Genomic DNA, 13,973 nt, shown 5'->3' on the forward strand with positions numbered 1-13,973 from the left:
ATCCCACTAAAGATCACCTGAGCCTCGATTTCCTTAAGCGTCTTCCCCAGCCTAGCATAGTCTCCCTTGATACGTTCCAGTGAGAATCTACCGGTGTCATTTGTTCCCACATGAAGGATAATTAGGGGATTCTTTCCCGCTCCCTTTAGGATCCTTTTCAACCTCAGCTCTACATCCTGTATCTTAGCACCTGGAAGACAGCACACCCTTCTATTCTCTGGATCAGCTCTGGTTACAGTCCTGTCTATTCTTCTCAGTAAAGAGTCCCTGATCACGTAGACCTGCCTTTTCCTGGTGACTGTGCTATTCTCCAGTCTATCCCCTATTCCCTCTGGCTGCAAGTTCCGTCTATTCCTATTCTCCCTTGTAATCCTCTTCAACCCATCCTGTATCCTCCTGGGACTCATATTTGGTGTAGTCTCCATTGACTCTTCCCCTTTTCCTATAGGACTAGCTGCTCTTCTCTTCTTCCTTGCCCTTCCACCTTCAGTGACCACCTGCTGAGCCCCTTCTTCATTTTCCCTGGGCTGCTGTGGGTGCTGGGTTATTCAACAAAGGTGTGCACTCTCACTGACGTTTTCCTGCTGCTGCTTTTGAGCATGGCATGGGAGTTTGTAGCAATGGAGCAGCTACCTTCGCTTAGAACCTGCATCTGAAACAGTGATGCTATTAACAGCCATGAGTGTCACACTGGATCAGGCTGGAGGTAGTAAATTTATTCTACATTTATTTAATTCTCATTTTGAATTGGGGCAGAGTCACTGCTAATACTTGTAAGAGGGCAAACATAGTTTCTGTAGTGGGTTAGTGATGGTCCCTCTCCCCTCTGAGTCAGTGGGAGGCTACTCCACCTCACTATGTCACTGGGCGTTGCCCACAGTCAGGGAGTTGGCAGAGTACTGCACAGACTATGGCTCTGGCCTGTAATCAGGGCAGAGCAGCAAAGGAGTGTCTGAGCCCAGGCCCTCTGTTAGGGCGGGGACACAGTCTATGCCCCTGGCTTGCAATCAGAGCAGAGCAGCAAAGGGGTTTGGTGTCCTAGCGCCGGCGGACAGTTGACAAACACAGCCCTAGAGAGGCCTAGAGAGGTGAGGCTGCCATCCCAGGGGTGGGATAGCAGGGGGTAGAGGGACCTGGACCCACCCAACTCCACCAAGTCACAGGCCAGGGCCCCGACAGTAGCGGAGTGGTCTGCCACTGCGTCAGTGGGGAATCCAGCCAAAACACCCTGACCAGGTCTCCAGCAGCAATGCAGCCAGACTGGGGTCAGCTGCCCCTAGGCCACTTCCTACATTCCCTTTGGGGTGTACCTGGATCCGTGGGGGTCCTCCATTTCATCGAGGTAGAAGGTCAATGGCAGTCCCAGCAACTCCTCAGTGCCTTGGTCAGCAGGTGGCTTCAGCAGCTCTGGCCAGCCCTCAGCTTGCCAAGGCTCCGCTACTGTCTCCTAGCTTGGGAGTGAGCAGGAGGCGTCTGTTTCCTCTGACGGTGGCAGCACAACTGAGATACAGAACCCCCACTTCCTGTCCCGTCTCCTGAGTTTCAGTGGGAGGGGCAACCATGGCCTGGCTTTGCCCACCTGGGTTCAAAGAATGGCCCTTCCCCTACTGGCTCAGTGGGAGGCCTCTCTGCCTCACTACAGTTTCCTATCGCAAAATAGTCACATTTTCACACAGTAGCCATGCATATATTGTCAGTTCACATAGTGTAGTGCTTTAAGTTCCCACTCCAGCTTTACCAGATTTTAGTCATTCTTTGGATAAAAGGATGAGCCTTATCTAATAGTTTAAGAGAGACAATGCAGCAAGGAATAAATATCCACTATCTTCCCCAGCTAGCAGTACTGTCAATGTTTTCCCTAAGCATAATGCTGTTCATTGGACTTCCAGCTGTGTTGCTTGATGAAACCCTGCTGTTTTAAAGGGCTTCCTTTCTACCTTTCTTAAAGTTCATTTCATACAGAATTTGTGACTAGCATGTAAACCAAGCCTGAATGCCTCTGACACATTGAGCTCACGCTGCCTTCTGCTGATAGTTCAATTCCCCCCCCCCCCCCCCAACACTAATTGTTTGTGTTCTTCTGTTTCTTTTCTGCTCCCGTTGGATCATCTTTTTTTTTTTTTTTGACAACCGTTGCATCAGTGGTGCTAGCAACAAAGTTAGCTAGTTATGATAGCAATAGCTGCAAATAAAAGCAGCAAATGATTCATCCTTCCCTATAGTAAAAATGTCTTGAAAATTACACTCTTCTTTTGTAGTGTTTTTCTTATTCCTGTTTGTACTTTTCTGTCAGATTTCACGCTGTGGATATAAATGTGAGGCACATTTTTATAATTTTTTTCCATGATTGTGACAGCATCCTTGGTATTATCAGATAGTGATTCACAGTTTGGCATTGCTGGAAAATAATTGTGTTAGCCCTTTTTGTGCTAAATAGCATTCCCTCAATGATTCACTTGGGTGAATTGTGTGTTATGTGCTGTCCTTCCTTATGTATCTTAACATATATCACTAGCTTATATGCCGTCTTATAAATATGTGGTCATTTTTGTCCTTTATGTTGACATGCTGAATTTTCTCACTGCACATGTAACAAATGTTGGTCAGGAACACTGATCAGTACCAAATTCCTGTTTAAAAGAAACTGCCACCCTTCAGGACAGAAGGAATTATAAAGGGCCAAGCCTCTGTGTGACTTGGTAGGTTTTATTTTCTAAATGTAAGTAAGTCAGTGGGCCATCCAGTCACTTGATAAGGAATAGTTAAGTCCAGGATGGTTAATAGGAAAGCTGGTTTCATGAAAGCCCTTAGATGTTCATAATGAATGGGAATCTCTTCAGGACTGTCTCTGCACTGATGCCATCTTCCTGTAATCACAAAGCATGAGTTGATTATTTCTCACCTCCAGACTAAAAATTGACCAGGAAATCTGCTTCTTGGTAATACATTAAGGTAAAATGCTAGTGGATGACCTTCCTGTAATTCTTTCTTGCATGCTCATTGACTTGACATCAGCCCATAGTTTGAACCACTATTTTGGCCATATGCTGAGTACTACTATATCTGGCATCACCAGGTTGTGCTGTTACATATAGTCTTCCAAGTTCCTTTTCTTAGTGTATGAGCAAGTTTTAAGTCTTGAAAGAAATGTTTGTGATAGTGCTAGGTTTTAGTTATATAAGATTCTGTGTAGCGGGAGCTGTGTGAGCAGTTGGAGAGTTTGATTTGTGCCCTGGGTTCTCATTTAGAGTAATTTTTCAAGGCAGAGTTGCTCCCTGTGAACCAGGCATCTAGAGATTCCTTGATAGAAGTGATTGCCCAGCATTCTGTTTGTGACCACCTCTGTTCCAGGGCTCATGTATTTGTATAAATAAGGCAAGTTACATTTCAAATATAGCCAGACTCCATATCACTGATTTCTCCTCCACTGGGAAGACAACCTGCAAGGCTCCAGACATCTGCTTCTGTTCAGCAGAGGGATGATGACATAACAGGACACTGGCATTAGAAGAATGAACAACAATAAAAAGCCAACATTTTCCTTGCCTATTGCTGACTGCAGAATTCTATCCTATAGGGGTTTGTTTTGTTTTACTCTAGTTCATGGAGGGACCCGTCATAATGTTTTGGGGAGAGACCTAAATGCAAAATGATATTAATATAATCATTATAACTTATTTTTTAAGTTGTTAAAACTTTTTTGCACCTTTACCGAATATTAAGATAAAGCTACAAGTATGTTATATCCAGGATGCTTGGAAATATAACAATCCATATGTTTAGTTAGTTATGATTACAAAATGTTAGAGCTCATCAAAGAAGTTCCAGAAGTTTTCTGCTTCTATCTTCCAAAGACAAGAAAACATGAAGAAGAAAAACATGTACAACGTTACTTTCATAAGTAGAAGCCTAATTGTAAAAAGGAATGTAGAGCCATAAATGTAGGTTGTTAAAGTGGGCTTATCCCAACCCTTTTCTTTTCAAACAAAAACCCGAGTTTAAATACACATAAAGGATTCAAGAAGTATCCTTATTGAAATTGATTTCCTTTGTAAACACACTAATGGCTTCATTCTTTAAACTTGGAAAACATTTATGGTGGGCAGTGTTTACAGAAGATATTGATTACTTCCAGCTAATGTTTCCACGTAAAGGTGAAAACTTTTTGTTATTTCTCAGATGCTTAAGATAAGCATAAGTTTCTTTTAAAATGTATATTTGTAAGTATTTTATATTAAATGCAAGCCTTTATGTAATAACTGCCTGATATCATTGTCATTAGATGCTAAACTATACTAGTGTAAGAAGTAACTTAAGTATAGAATATTGATATTAATGGGGAATTAATTAATTACTGGCAGTACACAAGCAAATCCTCATTTAACTCAGGAAGATAAGAAAATCATTGTTCCAAAAATTGCCATGTAGAGTCAACAACTTAAGCTAAAGACTTTTAAAAAGTTATTTAATTGTAAAAGACTGTTTTGAGAACCATAGGAAGAACAGAAGTATTTGGACTTTTTGAAAACAGAATTTCATTTCCTGTCAAACTTTAACAAAAATGGAAGAGTACACCAGAGTGGATGTGACCAAGGTGGATGTAAGTTGCTTGAGCTCTGAATCCACCCACAGGAAATCCCCACACATCATTCCCTAAAGACCACCATCCAACCCCCAAAAATATTGTGGCTGACTACCAAACCCCCCAAGATTCATTTTCCTCTCCCAATTGGAAAGCACCAAAAAAACAGAGGAGATGTGTCTCCATCTCTTCTACAAGCAGAATGCCTGAGCCTGAGCCTGATGGAATGGAGCTGATGGCTGTACTACAGCAGGCTGCTGCAGATACTGTTGAAATTAAATCGACAGTTTCCACCCTAAAGAGCACCATGACTGTAATTCAGAGCGCACTACACCCTCTATCCAGACAGCTGGGTGAAGCAGAACACAGAATTTTTGAAGTGGAAGATGATTTCAAAGAGAACAAATTATAGGTTATGAAGAACTGTAATGATATTAAGACCAAGCTAGTTGATCTAGACAGCCACTCAAGACAATGTGACGTCAGGATTATGTGTGTCCCTGAGGGAACAGAGAAAGGTAAACCTCTGAATTTGTCCCTAAACGGCTAACTAAGTTGTTGGGTCTGCTGGTAGACTTGCTTTTTATATAGAATGGCCACACTGAGTCCTGACCCCCAAGCCAGCTCCAGGAGGTCAGCCTAGAACATTGATTGTGAACTTCCTGAAGTTTACCACTAAGGAGCTTATATTGCTGAAATCCAGAGGAAAAAAGGAGCTGTTATGGAGAGAACCAGCAATTAAAATACTACTCTTTCAGTGTTATACCTGTGATGTGATTGCAATGAGGGCAGCTTTTAACCAAGCAAAAAACTGGCCAGGGAGATGGACATGAAGTATTTTATTAAATACCGACCAATACTCCATATTAAGAATGGTGAGATCATAGGATCATTCATTTCCCCTCAGGACGCAGAAAAATACCTAAAAAATCTGCTAATTCCTCCCTTACAAGAGGAGTCACCTATGGAATGATCCAACCATACTGAATTTATGTACTACTCTCTGAGATCCAACATGGTTGTGCTAAACAAGTTGATGGGTGCTAGTGAATCTTGATATGTTAGTTCCTTTTTGGCTCCTGGGGCTGTCAGGATCCAATGCACATTGGAAAACATAATCGCAACTATACATAAAATGATGGGGTCTAAATTAGCTGCTACCACTCAAGAAAGAGATCTTGGAGTCATTGTAGATAGTTCTCTGTAAACATCCACTCAGTGTGCAGCAGCAGTCAAAAAAGCGAACAGAATGTTGGAAGTCATTAAGAAAGGGATATATAATAAGACAGAAAATATCATATTGCCTCTATATAAATCCATGGTACGCCCACATCTTGAATACTGCATGCAGATGTGGTCACCCCATCTCAAAAAAGATATACTGGAATTGAAAAAGGTTCAGAAAAGGGCAACAAAAATGATTACGGGTATGGAACGGCTTCCGTATGAGGAGAGATTAATAAGACTGGGACTTTTCAGCTTGGAAAAGAAATGGCTAAAGGGGTATAGAGGTCTATAAAATCATGACTGGTGTGGAGAAAGTAAATAAGGACGTGTTATTTATTCCCCATAACTTAAGAAGTAGGGGACACCAAATAAAATTAATAGGCAGCAGGTTTAAAACAAAGAAAAGGAAGTATTTCTTCACGTTACACACAGTCAACCTGTGGAACTCTTTGCCAGAGGACATTGTGAGGCCAAGTCTATGACAAGGTTAAAAAAAGAACTAGATAAATTCATGGAGGATAGATCCATCGATGACCATTTGACAGGATGGGCCAGGATGGCGTCCCTAGCCTCTGTTGCAGAAGCTGGGAATGAGCGACAGGGAATGGATCTCTAAGTTTTGCCTGATCCGGCCACCCTCTTTCTGTGTCAAGTGTGTATTTTTGGACTGTTTTTTAAACAGATTCTTCTTTCTGATCAGATGGTACTAATATGTGTATCTCTCTTCACCATCTTTTCTGTTTTATCTCTTCACTTACTTCATTCCTTTTTCTGTCCCTCTCCTGTTACCCTCCCACTCTGGGAATTTCCTTCCCACTCCTGTAGAATATGTATTGGGAAATGACACTTATAATTTGCATCAACTGATTAACAGTATTGCCACTTCAAGAGATTCTAAAGAACCCATTTCTTTAGGTGCTGAAAAGGCCTTTGATCACATAGTTGGGAGTATCTTTTTCACATGTTTACAAAATTTGGATTTGGTAACCAGTGTATTGCTTGGATTATTTCTTTATGCTCTAACCCAACTTCAAAGGTAGTGACCAATGGTATTATTTCCACCCCATTTCCATTACAGAGAGGTACAAGGCAGGGCTGCCCCCTTTCTTCTCTTCTGTTTGATTGAGCTCTAGAACAGTTAGCCATAGCCATCCGAGCAAATCAACATATTCATGGTATGAGGGTGGTCCAAATAGAGCACAAAATTATGATCTATGAGGATAATGCTATTACATTTGTATCTAAGCCTGAGGTTGCCATTCCCTATCCTTGCAACAAAGCCCGTTGCCAACTGTGCCCACATATCTATTCAGGGGACATCATCACAGGGCCTAATAACATCAGCCACACTATCAGAGGCTCATTCATCTGCACATCTACCAATGTGATATATGCCGTCATGTGCCAGCAATGCCCCTCTGCCATGTACATTGGTCAAACTGGACAGTCTCTACGTAAAAGAATAAATGGACACAAATCAGATGTCAAGAATTATAACATTCATAAACCAGTCGGAGAACACTTCAATCTCTCTGGTCACACGATTACAAACATGAAAGTTGCAATATTACAACAGAAAAACTTCAAAACCAGACTCCAGGGAGAGACTGTTGAATTGGAATTCATTTGCAAATTGGATACAATTAACTTAGGCTTGAATAGAGACTGGGAGTGGCTAAGTCATTATGCAAGGTAACCTATTTCCCCTTGGTTTTTCCTACCTCCCGAACCCTCCCCCCCCCCGTTCCTCAGACGTTCTTTTTAAACCCTGGATTTGTGCTGGAAATGGCCCACCTTGATTATCATACATATTGTAAGGAGAGTGATCACTTTAGATAAGCTATTACCAACAGGAGAGTGGGTTTGTGTGTGTGGAAAAAAGGGTGGGGGGGAGAAAACCTGGATTTGTGCTGGAAATGGCCCACCTTGATTATCATACGCATTGTAAGGAGAGTGATCACTTTAGATAAGCTATTACCAGCAGGAGAGTGGGGGGGGGAGAGAAAACCTTTTGTAGTGGTAAACACCCATTTTTTCATGGTTTGTATGTATAAGAACATCTTCTGTATTTTCCACAGTATGCATCCGATGAAGTGAGCTGTAGCTCACGAAAGCTTATGCTCAAATAAATTGGTTAGTCTCTAAGGTGCCACAAGTACTCCTTTTCTTATTCCTAACCTTCTAACCATTCTTAATACGTTTTAATGGGGGGTAAATCAGAAATCTTGGGCATTCACAAATATGTCCACAAAGGCCTTTTCTCAAATTGGGACTTTCAGTGACAATTCTCTTATATGAAATATTTGGGAATACTGAGTCCCAAAAATATTCAGGACATCCCTAAGATAAATATAGAACCAGTTATTGCCCAAGTGGCTAGCGATTTGGGGAGATGGAATTCATTCATTCTGTTTGTGGGGTAAAATTAATATACTGAAAATGAATGTCCTTCCCAGAATTTTGTATGTCCAGAGGTGTCTGCCTCTTTCTATTCCTTAAATTTATTTTGAGAAATTCAATAATATTTTCAGAAGTTGCTTTGGGGTGCAGGTAAGAAACCTAGACAGACTCTGAACAAATTATAACTCCTCCAATCTCTAGTTGGATTTTGTTTTCCCAACCTGAAAAATTATCCTTTTGTTAAGCTAGGCATCTTTATGGCTATTAAATATGACCCCACAGACCCCACTTTGGGTTCAGAATGAACAAGAATTGGGAAACCCTCTCCCCCTTTCAGGCATTGTAGGATCAAATTATTATAGATTAGGTGGCTCTAGCACTCCCACAATAATGGCAGTGGGACAAGCTTGATCAAACTTGGTTGGAAAGTTCTACTTTCATCCATTCTTCCATGTAGAGGTGGTCCTATGGAGCAGTCCTTTCCTTAAAATCAATAGCAAAACCTTGATGTGGAGGGATTGGATTATTGGGGGTGTTTTGTGTTCAAGGCCAGCAGTAATGCCTAGTGGCCATACATCAGGCTTTGTCACCTGGTGGCAAGAGTCTGTGGCTGCCTTGCCTTTCCGCTAGTGTCAGTGGTAAAGTCACCCAGCCGTGAAAGTCTGTGGCAAACTTGCCTAGCAGTTAGAATCAATGGCAGTGTTGCCCAGCAGTGAGAGTCAGGCCCACTGGGTTCCAACTCAGGGCCCTTCAAAATAATAGTCCCAATCCATGGCTGGGGAGAGCACCCTTATGCCTGTTACCTGGGTCACTTCCTTCACCTGCTTCTGTTCTTCCATCTGCGCCACAGCTCTGTGGTCCCCCTTGGAGTAGTCTCAGTCATTCTCTGGTCAGTCTTCCTCTTTCTGCAGCAACTCTTTGCCCTTGGCCAACGCAGTTGAGAGGCCACCAGCAGCTTGACAGTGAGCCATGGTCTCAGTCCCTTGGAGTACCAGAGGCTTCTTTTCAGGAGGCTATAGCACCCAACTGCTGTCCTGCTCAGTCAGCCAAGACTGAGCTGGCTTGCTCCCTTTGAACACTCCCTCCACTGGGAGCATGCCCAGCACAGGTATGGAGGTGTGGCTTCCTGCATTCAGAGCAGCTCCTTAACCCTTGCCAGTGTGGATTGGTACACCCCATCACATGGATGGACAGAGGAATTATGACTGTATTGCAGCTAGTTGGTAATGATGAATCTAAACCATTTGTAGATCTTGAGCAACAATTTGGATTGCACTGCTCCAGAGCATGGAAATATCTCCAATTAAAGCATTTGCTTATGAATGTATTTGGACTGGATGCATTGGGAGCTACAGAATCTCCAGAACTTTTATTATTTATGAAGAACCTTCCTGGATTTATTGGCCATCCGTATACTTTCATGCTTTCTTGGCCCCAAAAAACTCTGCTAAAGTTAAAAATTTAAGAGCTGCCTGGAACAGAGATTTGGATACACAACTATCTTCAACCCAGTGGAATACAATTAGATCTAATGTTAAAAAAGCAACCCTAGACCTGAAGTTGTAGCTTATTCACCAAAAGACACTGTTTTGAATATGCAGGTCCTCATGTAGGCTAATGGTAGTGGGCCTCATCAGGGCTCATTGAAATGTAACTTAGAATCATAGAATATCAGGGTTGGAAGGGACCTCAAGAGGTCATCTAGTCCAACCCCCTGCTCAAAGCAGGGACCAGTCCCCAATTAAATCATCCCAGCCAGGGCTTTGTCAAGCCTGACCTTAAAAACTTCTAAGGAAGGAGATTCTACCACCTCCCTAGGTAACGCATTCCAGTGTTTCACCACCCTCCTAGTGAAAAAGTTTTTCCTAATATCCAACCTAAACCTGCCCCACTGCAACTTGAGACCATTACTCCTTGTCCTGTCATCTTCTTCAACTTCCTTGGTGCTACATTAGCTCATATGTTTTGAGATTATTTTGTATCAAGAATTTCTGGTATGAGATGGATCAAAGGACTAAACTGATATTGAATACTAAGTTGCAGCCCATTCTTGGATGTATTCCTGAGACTTGGAGATTACCTGATAACAAGGCAGTATGGTTCCAACATGCAGCTTTGGTTGCTAAATAAGCTAACAAATGACTAGGAGTCCTTGTGGCACCTTAGAGACTAACCAATTTATTTGAGCATAAGCTTTCGTGAGCTAAGGTGCCACAAGTACTCCTTTTCTTTTTGCGAATACAGAGTAACACGGCTGCTACTCTGAAACCTAACAAATGACTGGCATTCCCCAGAAAGGAAATGTCTGAAAAATGCAAGCAATTTGGGCTGACTTTTTAGAGGTCTACGATTAGCATAGATCCTGAAGATAGATATGTTGCTTCCCCTGGCCTCCTTTAATCCTAACCCTTTTTATTTACTTTGTGTATTGTGATGCATCTGGTGTTTTGTTACATTTATTGTATTTCGAAGAAATAATAAATTATAATTATTTTTAAAAAGTGAAAGAGTATCTCTGAGAATGGAGTAAATAAAAAGAGAGTTAATACTGGCTTTGAAAGTTGTCTGGTGCTTTCCTGCCACAGGAAGAACAAAGGTAATTAAAGAAATGTTGATTATTCTTAAATACACTATGTATTCATAAGACGAAGAGGCGCCTAAGGACTATCCATGAAGGAATGGAGCCAGTGAGAGGGTGACAGCAACCAGTTTGAATCTAAACATGCATGAAAGAAGAGTGTTGTCCTATAGTTTCATAAAAATAAGGAAGAGAAAGTGTATAAAAGGTTCTGAAGTGAGTACCCTGCCCCTCCCCTTCCTGGCTACTCTGCTTAAACAGCAAGCAGACAGAACTCATTCTGTCCATCTCCACAAACAAGTTGCCACAGGCAGATAAGAAAAACAAAGAAGACTGATGAAGAAACCAAGCCAAGGAAAGAAAACCTTTTCCAAACTTCAACATGGATTGGTGAGAGAAAGTTAACTAGACACTGCCAAGGGATTAGATTTAAAATCTTGTAATGATTTTATTGGGATATTAAAATGCTGTTGAAATTTAAATTACTAATCATTTTTCCTGTTAATCACCAGATGATTAGACCACATATTCCTAGAGAGGAGACTGGGCTGAACATCAGGATTTAATTGGATTTAAGATTTATAATATTGGTTATTTGACCTGTCTCAAGACAGCTCCTTAAATGGTTTCTTTTAAGTAAAAAGCCAAAACCAAAAAAAAAAAAAATTAAATATTTTCTTTAGCTTCATAAGATTTAGTTAAGATTGCCTATTTCCCCCCAATTATGAACTGTTTGTTATTTTTTTAATAACCAACAGCATCCACTTGCCCTTAAACAAATTATTTTGCCACTATGTAAACAGTTTTAAGTATATAATAAGATACTAAATGGAATTCACAATAATTCTGGAAACAATACACTTTGTCCTTAACTTACCAAATGAAGAATGTCCTGCAGGTAATTCACTCTCACTCTGTTAAAATTCTCCATAGAGAGCATACAGAAGAGGCTGCAGCAGAAGTCACCAGTGTATCACTTATAGTCTGTTTTGTGTTGTTTTGTTTAATGATTTCTTTTACTTTTGTTAATAATAAAGTAGCCATGGTTAATCATTGATTATTTTGCTTGGTCTTGATCATGGTATCCCCTAAATTATATAAAAGAATCCCTGGCTCTAAATAGTAGGAGTCAAACTCCTGATTAGCAGTAAAAGAAACAATTAGTAAGAGTTGGCCCTGCTATTTCTTGTTTCTCTAAACGAACTACTTTAAAAAATAAAATTACTCGGTGTAATTAAATTTACAATTAAGTTTACCCCTTTCTACCCCATAGTACTACACATTCCCTTTAACTTCCAAGGGAGTTTCGTTTCATGGCAGAATTGAGCCCAAATATATAAGGTTTCAGAGTAACAGCCGTGTTAGTCTGTATTCGCAAAAAGAAAAGGAGTACTTGTGGCACCTTAGAGACTAACCAATTTATTTGAGCATAAGCTTTCGTGAGCTACAGCTCACTTCTTCAGATGCATACTGTGGAAAATACAGAAGATGTTTTTATACACACAAACCATGAAAAAATGGGTGTTTATCACTACAAAAGGTTTTCTCTCCCCCCACCCCACTCTCCTGCTGGTAATAGCTTATCTAAAGTGATCACTCTCCTTACAATTCAGAGGTGTGTTGGAAATATTCCTTGAGTCGGAGACGTCGAAAATAGGTTTCTAGTAGTGATTGTGGTGTTAAACACCCATTTTTTCATGGTTTGTGTGTATAAAACATCTTCTGTATTTTCCACAGTATGCATCCGATGAAGTGAGCTGTAGCTCACGAAAGCTTATGCTCAAATAAATTGGTTAGTCTCTAAGGTGCCACAAGTACTCCTTTTCTTTTTGCAAATATATAAGGTATTAATGCTCAGGAATGATCCTTTACAGGATGCTTTTCATGTTCAATGTGCTCTACAAACATCAAACACTGACAGCAGACCTATAAGGTAGATGAGAATTGTTCTTATTGTTGAAGATGGCAAAAATGGCACAAAGAGATTCAGCCTGAAATTTTCAAACTTGGATACATAATATTAGACATGTAAATCCATAATGAGGCACCTAAATAATGGAACATGTAGCTGTAGTTACATTATGTCCATTATTGAGGTGCCTCATTATGGATTTAAATGCCTAACATTAGACACCTAATTTTGAAAAATTTTGCCTAAGGGAGTTAGCGAAACCACAAAGGGATTGAGGCTTTCTCATTGCTAGTCCTATGCTTAAACCATTACTCTGTGCCTTTCTCAGAATTTCAAATTAATTCTGAGTGTGATTTTGTTTTGCTCAGCCCCTGTATCTCCACAGCCACTAGTCAGAGCTTAGTTAACACAAATGTTCTAAATGAAAATGACTAGTATATCTTTATGCTTCCCTCTAACTGATGGAGGATTGCTCAGATCATTTAATGCAAAACAAGTGTTTATACTGAAAAGCATGCTTCCATTTGCACTTACTGGAGTTCCTGAATCCCATCCCATTAGAAGCTCTGATTTAACACCTCGTAAGTACTGCATGTTGCTTTTCCTACTTAGCTCCAGCCACCTTCCAGAATTTCTTCAGCTTGAACATACTTTTAAAAACCCCCAAATACTGTTTCTTATTGTCCTCCCCAACCTAGCTACAGAATCCAGTCTTGGAGCCAGTAATCATACCAGCTGCATGTATTATATCACATTAACGTGGCTTTCTACCCCTCCCCCAGCCCTCGTAACTGGATCTTCTAGTGATTTCCTATTAGCAAGGCATTTAAAATAAATGTGCTATTAGAGCTGGTCAAAAAATTTCCAACAGAACAGTTTTCCATCACAAAATGCTGATTCAATAGAATCTAAAGATTTGGTGGGAACACGTCAATTCCATCAAAACTTTTGATGGATATCAGGTAGGCAAGGTTCCCTGCCAGCTCATTTGACTTGCCAGCATCCCTGCCATCTCAGCTGGCAGGCTACTTGCCAGTTGCTCCACAGCCCACTTGGTGGGCAGCCAAGGAGTTGGGGTCCTTATGTTCCCTGGTCTTCTGATCTCTGCACCTGGTGGATTGCCAGGTTCCCCAAGATCTCTGGTTCCCCCACAGCCTGCTTGGTGTGGGCTCTCTGGGTTCCAAGGCTTCCCAGGTAGCCTGCCTCCCCAGGATCCCTGATTCCCCCCACAGCCCATCCGCTGGGCAACCTGGGTTTCTAGGCTGCCTGGCTCC

The 13,973-nt window shown here is 41.2% G+C and overlaps 2 protein-coding genes across 8 annotated transcripts in view; one reads left to right on the forward strand and one right to left on the reverse strand.

Annotated features, from left to right (window-relative positions):
• Positions 1-11,751, reverse strand: part of CYTL1 (cytokine like 1) — a 152,367-nt gene extending 140,616 nt beyond the window's left edge. For 3 of the 4 annotated variants that reach the window (XM_048848888.2, XM_075128033.1, XM_075128032.1), the window contains exon 1: positions 11,665-11,751. The gene's annotated coding sequence lies outside the window, so the exon portion shown is untranslated. The remainder of the gene's footprint in view (positions 1-11,664) is intronic. The other variant, XM_075128034.1, reaches the window with a different exon arrangement.
• Positions 1-13,973, forward strand: part of STK32B (serine/threonine kinase 32B) — a 251,940-nt gene that overhangs the window by 104,643 nt on the left and 133,324 nt on the right. The gene's annotated exons all lie outside the window — the stretch shown is intronic.

Source organism: Caretta caretta, chromosome 4 (genome assembly GCF_965140235.1).
Source record: "Caretta caretta isolate rCarCar2 chromosome 4, rCarCar1.hap1, whole genome shotgun sequence".
Classification (NCBI taxonomy): domain Eukaryota; kingdom Metazoa; phylum Chordata; order Testudines; family Cheloniidae; genus Caretta; species Caretta caretta.